Here is a 15,575-nt window from a genome sequence, read left to right as displayed (position 1 = left end):
GAGGAGAGCTGTCTCAGGAGAAAAGTCCTAAAGATGAGGTCTTAGAAGGGGCCTCTGGGTGAATCGGTTGAGTGTCTGGCTCTTGGTTTTAGCTTAGGTCATGATTTCTGGGTGGTAAGATCGAGCCCCACATCCAGGCATCCAGCTATCCAACTCCGTGCTCAGTGTGGAGCCTGCTTAGGATTCTGGCTCCCTCTGCCCCTCTCCCTGCTCTTAACCTGTCTCTGAAGTAAATAAATAGGGGCTCCTCGCTGGCTCAGTCCTTCAGCGTCTGCCTTCAGCTCCGGTCATGGTCCCAGGGTCCTGGGATCGAGCCCAGCATCGGGCTTCTTGCTCAGCAGGGAGCCTGCTTCTTCCTCTCCTACTCCCCCTGCTTGTGTTCCCTCTCTCACTCTCTCTCAAATAAATAAATAAAATCTTTAAAAAAATAAATAAGCAAAATATTTTTAAAAATGATGAATCCTTGGAGACCGGGCTTCTCTTTCTCTTGGGTATTGTGGTGGGTTATACTCAAGAACCTTGGGAGAAATCGAAGGTGATCGTGTCACCCTGACTCTCAGGGTATGAGAACAGGGTGGCTCTCCCATAGCAGATGGAGTTGGCAGTCAGGAATCTGGGGGGAGAAACTCCAGTTCCTGGGAGAGACCCTCGTCTCGGTGTGGCAGCTGTGATAGTCTCAGGAGGAGAGGGACGGACACAGTGACCTCCGTGGGGCCAAGCCAATCCCCGGGAGAAGCTGATTTTAGGATTCCTCCTGAGGAGACATCTTTTGGGGGAGCTGTATAAGAACTTGTCAGAAACCCCGTCAAGGGGCACCTGGGTGGCTCAGTGGGTTAAGCCACTGCCTTCGGCTCAGGTCATGATCTCAGGGTCCTGGGATCGAGTCCCACTCTCTCTCTCTGCCTGCCTCTCCATCTACTTGTGATCTCTCTCTATCAAATAAATAAATAAAATCTTAAAAAAAAAAAAAAAAGAAACCCCGTCAAGAGCCTTTAAATATTTTTTTTAAGATTTTTTTTTTTTTTTTTTAAAGATTTTATTTATTTATTTGACAGAGAGAGATCACAAGTAGGCAGAGAGGCAGGCAGAGACAGAGAGGAAGGGAAGCAGGCTCCCTGCTGAGCAGAGAGCCTGATGTGGGACTCGATCCCAGGACCCTGAGATCATGACCTGAGCTGAAGGCAGCGGCTTAACCCACTGAGCCACCCAGGCGCCCCAAGATTTTTTTTTTTTTTTTTTAAATGTAATCGCTACACCCAGTGTGGGGCTCAAACTCAAAACCCTGAGATCAAGAACTGTGTGCTCTACTGAATGAACCAGCCTGGCTCCCCAATAGATATATTTTATTCTGTTTTGTTTTTTATATATGTTTAAGTAAACTCTGCACTCTACACCCAATGTGGGGCTCAAACTCATGACCCTGAGAACAAGAGTCACACGCTCTGCTGACTGAGCCAGCTGGGAGCCCCTACCTAGCCTTTCAGTGTTTTTAAACCAGGCGGAATACACGCGCCCTCCTTTCATCTGGAATATTGTCCCAGGGAGAATGGTTGAGCCTAATGCTGGCAAGAGTCTGGAAGGCCAAAGAGACCAACTGGCCCCCGAGGAGAGTCATTTTTATTTTTAGAAGGTGTTGGTGACTTCAGCTTTTCATACGTGCCGCCTGCCGCCATTCGGGACTCCCCCTAAAATGCAAAACCTTCCTTGTCCTGTTCTGTCTCTTCCCCTATTAATTTGGCTTTCAACCGTCTACTTAGAGACCAAGTGCCCCAGCTCAGCAAGATCTGTCTGAAAGCTGCAGGATGGAAGATCCTTTTTCTCTTTTGATTTGCCCCTCCCCCACTTTTTGTCAAAGAGAGACCAACAGACAAACTGTCAGCGGCCTGAAGGATTAGAATGGAATTGGGGCCAGTTGGGCAGAGTCCAGAACGCTCCCCTTTTTAACTGAGTGCAGACTTGAATGATGAGGGGCCGCAGCTCCTGCTGGGGCCGGGGGTGGGAGGGAGTGTCTACTCAGCAAAGGCCATTTCTCTGTCTTTAAAGACGAAACACCGTTCATGTCACTTAGTCTCTCCTTGTTTTCTAAGCATCTATATTTGCTCTTCTCATCATGAGAAGTGGGCAACTGAGGGGATACCCCGCGTCGCTAAGGCTGTGGCAGAGAATGCCACAGCAGGCAGAAGCCTTGCACTTGACTCATTCTGGACTGTTTTGGGGGGAAGAGTGGTTGGCGTGGGGATTCTCAGTTTTGTTTCCAAGTGTTTTTGTTTTTCACAACAGAAAGTCCTCTGTTACCACTCCCAGCCCCTGACTGACCCTGAGCCATGTTGGGGCTCCCCTGTGACTCAGGGAGCCCCCCGCAGCTGTAGATTTATCTCTCCTGTTGATTCTGGTCCATCCCACTGGTGACCCCAGCCCAGAGTCATCTGGTAATTTACAACCACATTTGTTAATTTACGGGCTGGGGACGTGGAGCCCAGAGCCCAGGAAATGACACACCCTTCGGGGTGAATCTGCTTTCTTCTGTCTCTGTGGGGACCGAGTGCCTGAGTGGAGAAAGTGTGTGGCTGGGAGAAAGGACTAGCAGAGGGGAAGGACTAGCATGCTGAGATGACATAGTACCTAATCAGAGGGGACCAGGCATTCTGGATCCCAGTTCGAGTTTCCAAAACACAGCGTTTGCACACACGCTTTACACTTCCTAAATGTTCTCAGATACGTTCTCTTACACTGGCCTAGCTCTCCTTGAAGCTGGTGTTTTTAGGTCCATTTTATAGTGGATTGCTCTAAAGTTCAGGGAACAATTTGCTTTATGTCATGGGGGTGGGGACCCAGCTCCTAGCTCCTGGGTCCTATCCAGCTTCACCCAGTTTCAGGGCTACCTAGGCTTCTAGAGGGAAGAGAGGAGACGAAAGCAAGTTGTTCTCAGTACCCTGACCCCACGTGACCCTCCCCTCCCTGACATTTCCTATTTATGTCCTTCCCCCTCTCCCCAACAATTCCCACTTTCCTGATAAGAAATACCTGGTAGGGTCTTGTTAATTGTGGGTCCTCTTAGGGGGCGGTTCGGCATTTTCTGAAATTGCGCATCAGGCATGAATGTCTCCCACGAAGGGAAAACTGATGGGGGGGGGGCTAGCATTTGGCTCCCTAGAAATTGAGAGTGTAAAGTATATTTAATTAAAATGATAAATCTGATTTTCAGCTTCGTTTTTACTACTGCTTAAAACTAATCTATTTTATGCACGTTTGCCGAAGGCTGCAGCTGTCAAATCAGAGAATATTAGAGCTGGGAGGCACCTGGAGATCTTTCTGGGCCAAATCCTTCATTTTATAGACAAGGAAACCGAGTCTCAGATGGGTGACGGGTCCCCGGAGTTCTAGTGGTGTGTGAGGGGCTGGTTCTCCGTGGCTTCCGCTATTTTGACTTCCCGGGTATCTCAAGGGCTCGAATCACCGGCTGGGCTCCTCTCTCTTTAAAGGTCTCCTCCTGGGCGCCTGGGTGGCTCAGTGGGTTAAGCCTCTGCCTTTAGCTCAGGTCATGATCTTGGGGTCCTGGGATGGAGTCCTGCATCGGTCTCTCTGCTTGGCAGGGAGCCTGCTTCCTCTTCTCTCTCTGCCTGCCTCTCTGCCTACTTGTGATCTCTCTCTGTCAAATAAATAAATAAAATCTTTAAAAATAATAATAATAAAATAAAGGTCTCCTCCTTGCCCTCACCCCACCCTCAATGCAAACTCACGCTGGGAAAGCTTTGGCCTCTTTCCCCACCTCCTAGTTGGTACCAGATCCCTTCTCTGCCCAGTTTCCTCCCTTTTGCTTTCCTGACTTCCCGGGCTGCTTCCTTATTCCTCATGAATCCCATTTGGTAAGATTTTAGATCTCATTTGGTTCGCTGTAGTTGTCTCTCTGCTTTGCTCCAAGGCAGTAACCAGACCTTTGTTTTTTGGCTGCGTTGAAAACAAGTCACAGAATGCACTTTTCTTTTCTTTTCTTTTCTTTTTTTAAGATTTTATTTACTTATTTGGCAGAGAAACAGAGAGAGCACAAGCAGGGAGAGTGGAAGAGGGAGTATTGGATCCCAGGACCCAGAGATCACGACCTGAGCCTAAGGCAGTGGCCCAACCAACAGAGCCACCCAGGCACCCCCAAAATGCACATTTTAGGTTGTTTTTGCTTAAACTGAGGTTGTAACCATTGTAGAGCACTTACTGATTTATTCGAATAGGTAAGGCACTCACATGGTCCAAAATTCCGAAGTCCTATAATATTCTCCAGTGGGATGTTGTAATCTCTCCCCTGGCAACCCATTTGTCTAACCCAGACCTTCAGTTTCTTGTATGCTCTTGGTGACACGGACCCTGCGTATCTCCATACGACAAACAGAGACCTCACAACACTGAAAGGAATCTCCTCTCCTATGTTTACTTACACACACACCGTGCAACGGTGAGCACCGAGGCCTGACTGTATCCCTAGCCAAAGACATTTCATCCCAGTAGAGGCTGGCTCAACCAGAGAACAGGTAGTTCAAGAAGCAATTCCTCCAGCTGGACTAGAACTTCTGGAGGCTGTTCTCTGTATTGTTGCAACAGCTGTGCCTATTGTCCCACCTGCCGTGCAATTAAAATACAAACAATAGAAACCATAGAATAACTTAGAGGAGGTGCAGAAAGGTTTGATTTTTACCTTACCAATGCCACAGTATGTAGGTAGGTATGTATGTATTGATTTATTTGTAAAGATGTTATTTTTTTATTTACTTGAGAAGGAGAGACAGAGCATGAGAGGGGGGAGGGTCAGAAGGTCAGAGGCAGAGGGAGAAGCAGACTCCCCCGCTGAGCAGGGAGCCCAATGTGGGCTTGATCCCGGGACCCTGAAATTATGACCTGAGCCGAAGGCAGACATTAACCGACTGAGTCAACCAGATGCCTCCTATTTATTTATTTTTTAAAGGTTTACTTTAGAGAGAGAGAGAGGGAGCGTGCATGTGTGTGAGTGCCAGTGGGGGAAGGGACAGAAAGAGAGAGAGAGAGTGAGAGAGAACCTCAAGCCAACTCCTAGCTGAGTGCCCGGGCTGGATCCTGGGACCCTGGGATCCTGACCCCAGCTGAAACCAAGAGTCGGCCGCCCAACCGATTGAGCCACCAGGTGTGTGGATACTCTTAAGTATTTAAAAGAAAAAAAAAAAAAAATGTGGTGCTTCTGCTTTGCTGGAGCCGTAGGCACAGTCTTAGACTGACTCTGGTGTTACTGGCATGAGTTTTGAGATAGGCCCGGATCCAAATCCTGGTTGTGCCTCCGACTGGCTTCCTGATCTGGGTGAGTCATGCAATCTCTCTGAAGATCAGTTTCTTCCTCTGTACCGTGGGGATAATAAGATCCCCCTTGGCTCTGGATTTCAATGACCTCATAGGAGTGAGAGGGCTAGAGATAATGTGTAGTCGATGCCAAGTTCAGAAGAGCAAGCCATTTTCTGGTCTCTCTCTGTATGTCTGGGCACATACAGGCAGGTGCAAGGTCCCTGTGGCTGTTCCCTTTTCCTGGTGCAACTTCACTTCACTGACTCCTCCACCTCGGGCTCCCTGTGTGCGGGCTGACGTTTGGATAGGCAGCAGGGCCTGTGGGCAGTGGTGGGGTAGCTTCAGGGTCAAGGGCACCCATGGTGGGAAAAGCTGAGTCTCAGTCACCAGAGAACTCTTCTCAGAGAGGTCAGTCAGCCCTGATGGCCAGGGTGAGAAGGAAAAAGTAAGAGGTGTCGGGGGGGGGGGGGGGGGGCTCTTTTCAGTCCATCCAGATTATTCCTCCTGCTTCTCCTCATGCTGTTTGGGCACACATCCGTAGCTGTTCAGCCAAGGTTCTGGTTTGCCAATTTCGAGGGAGGGACCTATCTCATTCCCTGGGTGTTGGTGGTCAGGTTCATTTGGATTTTAGGGGAGTTGGCTTTGAGGCCCTCAGAGCCCAGTCTGCTATGGCCATTGGGATGTCTAAGGGACACCGCCTTTTTGGGCAGAGAAGTGGGGGGTCCAGTTAAGAGGCAGGAAGTGGGGCGCCTGGGTGGCTCAGTGGTTTAAAGCCTCTGCCTTTGGCTCAGGTCATGATCCCAGGGTCCTGGGATGGCCCTGCATCAGGCTCTCTGCTCAGCAGGGAGCCTGTTCCTCCTCTCTCTCTGCCTGCTTCTCTGCATCCTTGTGATCTCTGTCTGTGAAATAAATAAATAAACTCTTAAAAAAAAAAAAAAGGCAGGAAGTGGCTGTCAGAGATGGGAGGATTGTGGGTTCATTTTTAGGAAGACAGAAGGCTGCAGTAATTCTTCCAGAATAAGGAGTCTCCTCTGAGACTCTTAGGTTGTGCCCAGGACAGCTGGTGTGTTCCCTCGAAGTGCCTTTCTGGGGCCTGGGGAGCTGGAGGAAATTAGAGGGAACAATACAACCTGGTTGCTTCAATTTCCATTAAAGCTTTGTCATCCTTGGGGCTCCTGGGTGGCTCCGTTGATTGTGTCTGACTCTTTTTTTTTTTTTTTTTTTTAAGATTTATTTATTTATTTGACAGAGAGAAATCACAAGTAGATGGAGAGGCAGGCAGAGAGAGAGAGGGAGGGAAGCAGGCTCCCTGCCAAGCAGAGAGCCCGATGCGGGACTCGATCCCAGGACCCCGAGATCATGACCCGAGCCGAAGGCAGCGGCTCAACCCACTGAGCCACCCAGGCGCCCCTGATTGTGTCTGACTCTTGATTTGGCTCATGATCCTGGGGGTCCCTGTTCATCGGGGAGTCTGTTTGAGGATTCTCTTCCTCACCTTCTCCCTCTGACTGCCCCCCGCGATTTGTGAGGATGAGCTCTCTCTCTCTCTGTCAAATAAATAAATCTTAGAAAAAACAAATCTGGGGCATCTGGGTGGCAGAGTCGGTTAAGTATCCGACTTTTTTGATTTTAGGTTGTGAGATCGAGCCCCAGGTCCAGTTCCTCTGAAGTTTGCTTGGGATTTTCTTCCCCCTCTCCCTCTGCCCCTCTCCAACACACACACACACACACACTCTCTCTCTCTCTCTCTCAAATAAATAAAATCTTTCTCTTAAAAATATTTTATTTATTTATTTATTTGAGAGAGCGAGAGAATGAGAGAGAGAGTATGAGAGGGGAGAGTTCAGAGGGAGAAGCAGACTCCCTGCTGAGCAGGGAGCCTGATGTGGGACTTGATCCTGGGTCTCCAAGATCATGACCTAAGCTGAAGGCTGTTGCTTAACCAACTGAGCCACCTAGGTGCCCCCTAAAATAAATAAATCTTTTCTTTTTTTAAAAAAGATTTTATTTATTTATTTGACAGATCACAAGTTGGCAGAGAGGCAGACAGAGAAAGAGGAGGAAGCAGGCTCCCTTCTGAGCCGAGAGCCCAATGCTGGACTCGATCCTAGGGGCCTGGGATCATGACCTGAGCCGAAGGCAGAAGTTTTAACCCACTGAGCCACCCAGGCACCCATCAAATAAATAAAATCTTAAAAAAATACTTTGTCATCCTCTCTCTCAACCCCAACCTAAGTTCAACCTCAACAAACATTTACCAAAATATACTTTGTGCCAGAAACATATTCTTGGGGGCCGGAGGCTTAGAAATGAGTTAGGTCCCTACCCCTGCCCCAAGGAGCCCACCATCTGGTGATAGCATTATGGGTATGAAGCCAGGGGAATAGCTAATGGGTCACAATATTTTTGTGTAAAAGCCAGAGGTCACCCTTTGTGTGGAAGAAGGAAGATTAGGATGAAAAATTCTTTCCTAGAGTTCCTGTTCCCGTAGTTCATTTCCAATGTCATTTCCTCCATGAAGTCTTTCTTGGTACATTTCTTCCCCCAGCAAGCTGGTTACTCTCCTCAAACTTTGCCAAGCACATTGTCAGACCTTATTCACTGGACAAGGTAAGGTCTCTCTTATGACAATGACCTTCCTCCACCTTGTATTAGTCTCCCCCGTGGACTTGTCTTGGACACCCCTGTTGGGGTCAAAGCTCCTCGAGGGCAGTCTGGGGGCCCCATTCCTTTTCTATACCCCCTTGTGGTGCCCAGTCCAGCTCCTTGGAAGAGTCGGGGCTTTGCAAATGGCCTGCTGAAGCTGAATTGAAGAGGAGTTTGTGCAAGAGAGTTTGTGGCCAGGGAATGATTGTGGGGCAGATGCGGAAGGACTGGAGTCTTTGAAGCAAGGCTTGGGAAACTGTGGCCTGTGGCCCAAGTCGGGCCCAGTGCCCGTTTTTGTATGGCCTGTAAGCTGCGAAGGGTTCTTACCTTTTTCAGTGATTGGAGAATATCAAAAGAAAAACAACGTTAAGGACATAGGAGAAATATAAGAAATTCAACTTCTAGTGGCTATATTTTTTTATTATTATTATTATTATTATTTTTTTAAGATTTTATTTATTTACTTGAGAGAGAGACAGTGAGAGAGAGCATGAACGAGGAGAAGGTCAGAGAGAGAAGCAGACTCCCCATGGAGCTGGGAGTCCGATGCGGGACTCGATCCCGGGACTCCAGGATCATGACCTGAGCCGAAGGCAGTCGTCCAACCAACTGAGCCACCCAGGCGTCCCTCTAGTGGCTATAAATAGCTTTATTAGGACGCAGTCATGTTTACGGGTTTCCATATTGTCCGGTTGCTTTTTTGTGCTACAACAGAAGAGTGGAGCAGCTGGAGGAGAGACAGTATGTGTGACTCTGAAAGGCCACATTATTTACTCTCTGTCCCTTGACAGGAAAAGATCACTGAGCTTTCCTTTAAGGTGTAGATGGAGGACCTAAACTGGAGAGTAGGAGTTGGGCAGTCCAAGGGAGAGGGCCAAGTATCTCTGGGCAAGTCAGGGGCAAAGGCATCCCATGATCTATCTGGTTCCAGCAGGAACCCTGCCCAGGGGGCCAAGAAAGACCTTTGCAGGTGTATCTTCCCCAGGTCAGGAGGGCTGAGCGGAGCAGGTGTGGTGAGGTGACTTCCCAGAGCCCCCTGGAGTATGGAGGAATGGGGAACCCAAAGGAGGGGAAGAAAGGGCTCCAAGTTACACCATGCTCTTACCTTCCTGAAGCCTGACTTACGGATGAGATGGAGACGCAAATTTTTTTGAATCCTCAGGGAAGAGCCCTGCCTGTCACCACAAACCGGATCCTGAGGGCCACAGGATGAGAAGTGACAGCTTCTCCCAGAGCAGGGCTCAGCCACCGTGTCACCAGAGTCCGTTCTGGCCTGTCCTCCGCCACCTACAAAGAAGGGGTTCGGGCTGGTGCTCCCCTCCTCCTGTCTGCACCCCCATGGGGGAGGCCAGGCAGCTGGAGAAACTTGAGAAACTTGCCTGAAAGAACAGCCAAGAGCCAGACAGATGAGCAGAAGACCCTGTGCCCGAGTGGTTCTTCCTCCGGACCAAGCCGGGAACTGGTCAGTGTGGGAGTCAACCCCAGGAGACCCATCTTGAGCAGCACTGGCAATGACTCTTATGAAAGTTCACGCCTTGTAGTGCCAGAATCATCCTTCCTCATTTGCTCACCCAACACGGACTCACCGAGTTCCTTCTGTGGCTTGAGTTTACCCTCTGGCCGGGAAGATTGACATTCTCCGCTCTTGGGGGGACTGTTAGAAGTAAAATAGAAATAGCTCACATGTCCGGGGAGCTTACTAGGTGCCAGACATTATTCTAAGCCTGCAGAGAATAATATAATTCTCTCGAAAATTCATGTGTGGGTGGGGAGGGAGTGGGGAGGAGGGTCTGTCGTTATCCCCATATTATGGAGGGGAACACACAGGCTCAGGGAGGAGAGGGAATGGGCCTGAGGTCGCCCAGCTGGAAAGGGGCAGAGCCAACCTATTAACCCAGCCTTGTCTGATTTCAGAGGCCAATAAATATTTGTGAACGAAGGAAGAAGTGAGTGGGGGCAGGGGGAAGGGGCTTGTCCACAGAGATGTAAAACAGGCCTCTACCTGCCAGAGGCTTCCTGTCTAGCCGGGGAGGTGGGCGGGGAGTAACAACGTAATGTTATAATAATAACATTTTTCATAACTCAAGTTCGAGGCACCAAGGGCAACCCAGCCAAGTGGATGTCAACATGAAGGGGGAGGGGAGCTACGCTCAGAGGGGCTTCCCCAAAGCTTAGCCCCTACTCTGCTCAACAGTGGTTTCTCCTGGAGGTCCTTCTACGCTGGGCCCCTCACACCCGTACGTTGAGGTGTCAGGCCCTCATTTGGTCTCTGCTGCTCTAGCTGAGATTGGAATAACTTTAGAGCCACACCCATCTGTGTGTCTGTCCTTTTAGGGAGGAAGGAGGAAACCTTGAGACTTTGGGTCTCCCCTGTTCCTTCTCTGGGAGTTGCAGAGCATGCTTTCTCTGCTCAGACGGTGTTGGGGAAGCAAGTTGTGTGTTTGTGCAAACCCAGTTCCTGCAAACACACTTATGGTGCCTAGTCACTTAGGTGCCTTTGGTAGGAGGTTGTCTGTCCTTGCCTTCCAAGTCACCCACCGTCCCACGGCCAGGGTAATGGTGGTGGCTCTCTATCCCACCCCTCTTCCCTGGTCCCCTCTGGATCTCAAACTCTGGAGACCCCAAGGCATTTAGTTCTGACCCCACCCTAGCCAGTCACCCAGGGCAGGCAGTTGTCACAGGGAAGGGGGGCCATCAGAATAAGCTCTGTGTGGCTTTATGATGCTGAATGTCATACATCCCTCTACCGTAACACTGCAATCTGGGGATTCAGAGAGGGTAAGTGACTTGCCCAAGGTCACACAGCCGAATGATAGTTGGAGCCTGAAGCTCTCTGATTCTGTCTAGTGCTCTTTCCCTTGTGTGAATGGACTCAACAGACTGAGAATAGGAGATACACAGCCTGTCCCTGAGGAGCAGGGCGAGGAGGCAGAGTCCTTATTAAGGACTCCGTTGGTTTCAGATAATAGAAATCATAACCAGAGCCAGAGAAAGGAAAGTGAACAGGAGAGGGATGGCTGGTGGAAAAGCCCTAGAGTCTCCAAATCTGGAGGCAGGACATCGTGGACAGTGGTTCCCATCTGTGACTCCTGGTTCAGGATGCCCTCTGCTGCCTGCTTTACGGAGTGGAGGGGAAGTGGGGGACATGGTATTCATTTGTGTGGAACCCTGGAAGTCCTGCCCTCCAGAGGAAATACCAAGCTAATGGAAACAGAAGAGATGTTACATTTGGGGTCCCAAACTGGGACACACAGCAACGTTTCTGGGGCTAGAGGGGTAATGAATTAATTAGATATTTTACCTGTTTTATTTATCTACGAAGCAGCTCTTTCATGTCAGCTAGTGTGCCAGGAGATGGGAATGCATGGATCCCGACAGCAAAGCTTTCTTTCGGGGCTCACCCGAAACGCCCCCATGCTCACCCATGCTCACCCCCAACCAGACACGTGGGACTCAGAGAAATGAGTTCCCTGAAGTCACAGAGCTAGTAAGTAGCTGGGGAGGGAACTGAGTAAGCTCATGCCAACAGTGCAGCCGACCAGGTTTTCTTCCGGGAGAGGTATGCTCGCGGTGTCCTGGCAGGTTTCTGGAAGCGGGGAGGCAACATTTGAGCCGGACCTTGTGAAATTTCATCCTTGGGGGGGGGAAATGGTTCCGGGTCAAAGAAACATCATTTACAAAGTTTCAACAGTCCCCAAGGAAATATGGGTCTCAGAGTAGTGGAGCTGAGGGCATTAACGGTGGGGCTGGGGGTTTCCAATGTTCTGGAGACCTTGTTAAGGACCTCATAGCCTACAGACAATGTGGAGTCACGGGGCTGGGGTGTGTGTGGCGGTGTGGGGGTTGTCAAAGTGATTCTGAGGATCAGACCTTGGGCAAGAGGGAGGGAGGGAGAGTGGGGGCTCGGCACTGGCCTCGGAACCTTCAAGAGCAGCTCATCCCTGATGCTGTCCTCTGAGTCCTCTTCCTCCCTCATCTTGCTCCCTAAATGGTGATGTCATCACTCAGGTCCGAGGGTGGAGGCATCACGTTTCGAGCGAAAGCTAGACTTTGGAGGTTGACTCTTACTCTGTCACCGGAGCTATGAGGACATGAGCAAACAAACGTCTCTTTGCCTCGGTTTCCTCATCTGTCAAAGAGTGGTTAATAATAGTACTGACCTCAGAGCGTTGGGTGTGAAGACAAAATGTGATGACCTAGGGGAACAGAGTTGTCAGGCTGTTAGGAAGGGTTAGATAAATGCTAGTTCTTTTTTTTTTTTTTTTTTTTTTTTTTTTAAGATTTATTTTATTTATTTATTTGACAGACAGAGATCATAAGTCCGCAAGAGGCAGGCAGAGAGAGAGGAGGAAGCAGGCTCCCTACAGAGCAGAGAGGCCGATGCGGGGCTCGATCCCAGGACCCTGGGATCATGACCTAAGCTGAAGGCAGCGGCTTAATCCACTGAGCCACCCAGGCGCCCCAATGCTAGTTCTTTTTAGTAGCTGTCCCCTCCCCACCCTGCCCTGGTCCAGTCAGCGCCTTTCCTTGGGGTCCTGACTGTCAGGAATGTGACGGATCTGATGGAAATCCTTCCTGCTGGAGATGGATCTCAGCTTCCCTGACAGCCCTTCAGAACCTGGAAAGTTCTGTGTGCAGTGCTCCCTTACCTCATCCCGCCCCTCTAATCTCAGCTCTTCCCCTCTTCCCTCCCCTGTGATTATCACAAACCCCCTGGAGCTAGCTAGCAGGCAGGCTTGGCTGGGCCCCATGCCCCTTTGAAGTACCAAGCCAGGTTCTCAGTCCCACACACTGACTTCTGAGAAAGCTGCTTCCCATCAAATCCTGCCGCCAAAAAGACTCCCCTCTTAGGTATTCCTGCCAACTCCGTTTTATAATCTCAGTGCTGGGGAGGGAGGACAGCAGAGGCACTTTGTGTGCAGGAAGGAAGCAATTAAATTATTAGCACTTTGAGAAATTAAACGACATAACTTATGGCGGAATAAGTTTAGCAAAAAAAAAAAAAAAAAAAAAAGAAGAAGAAGAAGAAGAAACCCTTGTAATGTGAGAAAACAATTAAAAAGAATTATATAAGGTTGGGCTCGCTCCTTTATTGCAATAGAGTTAGCAGGTTCATTGATTATCGTCTTGTTCTAATGCAGGAGGATGGCGCGGGCTGCCACAGAGGCAGTGACAGTCAGGAAGCAGGGTGTTTAACTGGGCCCTGCAAAAGGACACAGAGGAGGAGCTGAAAGGTTTTCTAGAAAGGAAGGGGGAGGGGACGATGGGGTCAGGGGAAGACCAGCAGAGCAGCTCTTCCTTCTCCCAGCTCCTGCTTTGGTAGAACCCACCTGATTCTGCCTGCCCAGACCCTGCGCCTCAGCAATTCAGCTCTGAGCATTTCTTCCCGGTGAAATGTACATGCAGCCTGGTCCGGGGAGGTGGGTGAGCACAGTTGTTGAGGCATCCCCCGTGTCCCTCGCTGGCAGAGTGTGAAGGTAAAATGGGTCGGATGTGTCATGGAGCAGCGGTGAGAAGCAACAGACTGGACGTGGCTAGATCTGAAAACCTTAGTGTCACAGGGCCATTCAAACCAGAGATCTAGAAGCGCCTGGGAGGCTCAATGGGTTAAAGCCTCTGCCTTCGGCTCAGGTCGTGATCTCAGGGTCCTGGGATCCAGCCCCACACTGGGCTCTCTGCTCAGAGGGGAGCCTGCTTCCCTCCCCACTTCTGCCTGCCTCTCTGACTACTTGTGATTTCTGATCTCTGTCTGTCAAATATATAAATAAATAAAATCTTAAAAAAACAAAAACAAAAACAAAACCAACAGTGATCTACGGCTACCCACACCGCACAGGGGAATCTCCCAGACAAGGTGAGGACATGGAAGAGGACCCATGGCAGGATTCGTGTAGGTGAAGTTCAAGAAGGGGCGCCTTGGTGGCTCAGTCTGTTCAGCACCTGCCTTCAGCTCAGGTCATGGTCCGAGGGTCCTGGGATCAAGCCCAGCAGTGGGCTCCTTGCTCAGCGGGGAGTCTGCTTCTCTCTCTGCCTCTGCTGTTACCCCTGCTTGTGTGGTCTCTCTCTCTCTCTCTTTGATAAATAAATTTAAAAAATCATTTATTAAAAAGGAGGAAGTTCAAAAACAAGCTAAACTAATGGGTGGGGACAGAAGTTGGGAGGAGCGGTTATCTCTGGCAGCAGATGGGGGAAGGGAATAGTTTATGGACCGGGAGGGGGTCCCAGGGAACCTTTTAGGGTGCTGGAAATATGTCTTCTTTTGATGTAGATGGCTATGAGACAGGTATATTCACAGATTTTTTAAAAATCGAGTTTTATACTTAAGACCAGTGCATATAACACATTTTACTGTATATTTGTTGCACCTCGGTAGGAGAGTAGAGAGCAAAAATGTTGCTAAGGGAAAAAGAGGACACAAGAAGAAATGACACAATTCCATTTAAATAAGTAAAAAAACCACATGCATATAAAATAACACTACCCATTCTGTAAGAACTCAGCAAACAGAATGATAGACACTATCATAGGGACTTGGGCTACGCGGATGAAAGAGAATGAATGAAAGAATGGATGGAGCCAAGAGCATGGCCCTGCAAAGACTAGTTATGATAACGGGCCATGAACAGAGTATGGTTAACATAAATCAGAAGGTCTTTGGGCTGGATGCGGTGTATGTAGGGTGTTGGGACATTTCCTTCTGAGAGCTGTGTTTAGAATCAGTCACTGATGACTACCACGAGGTCAGGGAGGCATCTATCCCGTGTTTCTATACTTCTCTGCTGTTTGCCAAGCACTGCCGTCATGCCCACTGCCTTAGAGGACCTCACATATGGCGGGCAGCTCCCTGGAGTGGGTGGATTGGAGCCAGGTGTCCCCACTTAGCTCAGACCTCCCACTATCAGCTGCCCACCACCCCCCGGTTGTCTTAACCTCTCTGGATCTCAGCTTTTTAATCTGTTCCATAGGGATGATTAAAAAGAGTGCCCAAGGTGAGGGGGTTTGGAGTAGGGGTCAGCAAACGTGGAGTGTAGAGAGTCAGATTGTAAATATTTTCAACTCTGTGGGCCATAAGGTATTTGTTGCTGCTGCTTGGAAACAGTCACAGATGTAAAGACATGTGCAAGGCTGTTTCAATAAAACTTTATTTATGGACACTGAAATTTGAATATCATAGTTTTCATGTGTCACGAAATATCCTTCTGATTTTTTTCAAAGCACTTAAAAGTGTGAGGATGGTTCTTAGCGTGTGATAGGTGGGGGACCAGATTTGGCCCACAGGCCACAGTTTGCTGATCTAGAAAATGAAGTAAGTTGGAGCCGTGCTTGGCACACGGCAAGTGCTCATGGATGGAAGTGTAATTATGATTATTCTCACCCCCTACTGTACAGGTGAGAAAGCAGAGGTGCAGAGAGACGAAGTAACCCAGGTCAGCAGAGAGTCAGCGGCAGAGCTGGGACTCTGACTCAGATCTTCTGGGTCCGAATTCAGTGTGGTGGTTTCAACCCACTTTGAAAAATGTTGAAGGAGGGATAGGTCTGGTTGTACCTCACTTCCTTTGTTCTAGGGCCTGTGCCTTACAGCAAGTCTGACTTTACTCTGGGCAGCTAGTTTCGCCTGATGGATCAGA

The sequence above is a fragment of the Mustela nigripes genome, chromosome 16, assembly GCF_022355385.1.
Source record: "Mustela nigripes isolate SB6536 chromosome 16, MUSNIG.SB6536, whole genome shotgun sequence".
NCBI lineage: Eukaryota > Metazoa > Chordata > Mammalia > Carnivora > Mustelidae > Mustela > Mustela nigripes.
Note: the sequence above shows the minus strand (reverse complement) of the source record.